This window comes from Palaemon carinicauda, chromosome 17 (assembly GCF_036898095.1).
Source record: "Palaemon carinicauda isolate YSFRI2023 chromosome 17, ASM3689809v2, whole genome shotgun sequence".
In the NCBI taxonomy this organism is placed as follows: Eukaryota; Metazoa; Arthropoda; class Malacostraca; order Decapoda; family Palaemonidae; genus Palaemon; species Palaemon carinicauda.
The window spans coordinates 27,212,429-27,216,190 of record NC_090741.1 but is presented as its reverse complement, the minus strand read 5'-3'; positions in this window follow the sequence as shown (position 1 = coordinate 27,216,190).

The window sequence follows — 3,762 nt, the reverse complement described above, 5'->3', positions numbered from 1 at the left end:
TTTTTTAACGTTAATATATGAAAGAACTGAGTTATCCATTAGCTTAAATTGTGATGCTTGAACCTCGGTAAGTTTTACCAAAGTTCACAAGAAAATAACACTAACAACAATTATCAAGTTCCTTCTAAATATGACGAACTATCAGGTAATATTCTATAGGACCTGCAAGTTAGGTTAATGAACCGACTAAGTTCATATATAAGCAATTTGAAAATCGACTGAAACATGCGTATATGTAACTCGATTCTTACCTCTAAACTGCTAAAAACCCGTCTCCCTTCTCTCCCCAAATCCTTCGGTAGTTTTGTTGAATTTCGCCTTCATCGTCAATGGCAGCTGTCCTCGGCAAACTTCTTAATAGTAAATCTTCATATTAATTATACCATTAAGCTCTGCGATCCATGAAGACTATAAGCAGATCGGCTGATACACGAAAAACATGTAGGATGGTTCAACTATAGGTCCTGTTGTTCTGGTCTTCGAGTCACAACTGCTCTTCTACGTTTTGGCAGTTATATCGTCGCCTCTTCTTCAAGACATTACTGTATATGGTCGCCTCTTCTTCAAGACATTACTGTATATGGTCGCCTCTTCTTCAAGACATTATATGGTCGCCTCTTCTTCAAGACATTATATGGTCGCCTCTTCTTCAAGACATTATATGGTCCCCTCTGTTAAACTTTGTTATTTCGTTTATAGCTTTGGGTTTGAAAAGGTTAGTCAAGAAAACATTTACCATGAATCAGCCAAATTAACTTTAAGAACATAAACTCTAGCCACAACAAAGGAATAATAGTAAATTTGAGTATCTAATTATAACTTGGTGATTACGATTCATGAGAAGTAGAGGGAACTCAAAAAATAAACTCCTAAACTCCCTGATTAACAAGAAACAGCATATTTTAAAAGGTATCCGTGCGTTTATGTAAATAAAAGAGAAATAACATACTGTCAAGTAAACAATAAATGTAAAACATATCTTTGATATATTTTGTATACAGTGTATAATTATGGGTTCATAAATTTACCATTTGACTGAGGAAATAAATAACTTAAATTCACCTATCAAAAAAGATAAATAAATGAAATAGTTCAATAAAGACCTTTCCTTTTGAATTTACTACTCGTAAAATCTTGGGTAGACTAACGTATGCATCCGAATCTAAAAAAAAAAAAAAATCAATTTTATAAACAACTAAAACATGTGATCTGCAAACTTCTATATACTGTGTCTCAGTAAGTCTTTTTGTCCATTTTCTTTAAAAAGCAGTTTTATTCATATTTCACGTGACACCTATTTTTTAAGCAAACTTTTATAAGATTAATTGAAGAATTGGTTCTTCTGTAAAGTATTTATCAAAGCTCAAACATTCTGGCTGGACAACCAAATCAAATTTCAAATATAATTGCATTTGTCAGTTTGATGAATGAGACATAGTGTTCTAATTTCATTACAACATCAGTATAGGGGATTATCGTTAGAGGCATAAATGAAAATTGGATGTAGTTTACCTACTACCATTACAATCATTCGATGGGTGATTAATTACAAACAATTTATTTGTGATATCAGTTATTTTTTCTTTCCCTTATATAGAAATATTACAAAGGAAGTCACTTGTGTAATAATATTTAAAAAGTACATTTCACTAAGGACACAAAACCTGATGATATTTTCAGGAAGTAATCTACAGATTCGAAGTACAGATCAATGTTTCCAGGTTTGGAGAACACCAGAAGGATTAAGATTACCATTCTTATATTCAATAAAAACCAAGGGGCAACTTTGGTTGGAAATGTATAATACTACAAGACCAAGGGCTTTAAAAGGAAAAGCCGCCTAGTGAGGAGAGAAAATGAATTAATAGCATATAAACTATATATAGGTAATGAATTAAAACTATGTAAAATACTTTAAGATCAGAAACAATGTTAAAAGAAATCAGTCATATATAAACTATAAAACGTGACTTATTTCAACCTGCTCAAAAGAAAAGAATTTACAGAAAGTTTGAACTTCTAAACTTCCACCGATTTAATCGCTAGATTAGGAAGATCATTCTTTAAGGTGATAACAGCTGGATTAAAACTTCTTGAATACTTTGTAGGAGTAGGCGTTATGATAGAAAAGGCATAACAGTTAGAATCAACAGCATGCGTAATATTACGCACAGAATAGTAGTCTGGGAAGATCTCAATTCATTCGATAATTCCACTGATAGTTGTCATAAACCATTTACACAGTCATTTGAAACAGGCAAATAATGAACAACACAAAGTATATCTTTCTACGCGAGAAATGTAAGTTTTGCAGACAAAATTCATAAATCAAGTTGGAAAACATTAAATCAAAATGTATGGAATAAACTCGGAAATTAAAATATCAGCCAACGCATTTGCAAATTCAAAGTTTTTAAAAAATTTTCCATCCGCAGTAATTATAAGCAGCTGTCACCTGGAAAACATGGTAACAATTGTAAATGCATATTGAGGTATCATATTAAGGAGAAGAATTATTTTTCAATCTATTTAGATAATGTTACCTACCCTCTCTTATGTATTCAAGGAAATATTTAAGCAACATTGATCGACTACATCATAAGCAAGCATCATCAACTTAATAACACAAACCTTCCTATTTGGGGACTTGAACCGCCGATCCTTGCACGAAACGGCCACCACTTTATCAGCTCATAATGTTTTCTGCTCTTTCTAATTGGTGATACCTTAACGTGGTGATGGGGTTTGTGTATCACCATAAACAGCAAAGCTGTAGTAGTTAGGGACACCAATACTAGGTTGGTTTGCTCTGAATTGCTGTGAGAGATCATGTTAAAGTCTTCCACGATCACCAATCCACAGTTGACCAGCATGATGATGAAAACTGACCAAACCCAAGATATGAATAAGGACAGGAGCAAAACTTTTGGCCTGCAGTGGACTAGAAATGGCTGCATTTGTTGCTGCTGTCGTTGTTATGTCTTCTGAAACATGTTGAGGCTACTATTGCTAGTAGGTGCTTTTATGATTGACGTACGTACGGAGGGCTTTTATACCTTATATAACTCGTTTTATTACTTGCAGACATTGTATTTTGCCTACAGTTGCCATGTCCTCATTTCAAAATAGTGATGATTATGGATTATTTCTACGACACTCTTTATAGTATGATGAGAATTTTTGAAGGTAATCAGATAATTTTATTTCCTTATAATTCTAGCCTTTCTCTGGATCTTTTGTTAATGAAAAATGTAAAGAGATGTACCTGTTTTTCCCCTAATAAATTTTGGATGATGGAGGGGTATCAGTTTTCCCAAAAAAATTTTTGTTTCATTTCATCCAGTTTAGATAATAGGAAATACTGCTTAAAGGGAGAATGAACATGAGGGGGAAACGTTAATTTTTATAAAACAAAAACCTAATATTTATTCAGTATTTGGAATTAGAAGAAGAAGAAGAAGAAGAAGAAGAAGAAGAAGAAGAAGAAGAAGAAGAAGAAGAAGAAGAAGAAGAAGAAGAAGAAAAAGAGAAGAAATAAAGTTAAGAACAAAAAGAGTGAGAGGGGAGGAAGGAGAATGATGGATCTGGCAAAGATAGCAGAAGAAAAATAAGAAGACGCTAAAGAAAAAGAAGAAGAAGGAACAGGAAAAGAAGAATATGAGGGAAAGGGGAGGAAAGAGGATAATGGTTTCCATTCCCATTTCAAATGAAATTTTACGGGAAAAGAGAATTTTTGATTAAAAATATTCCTGATTTTCTTAA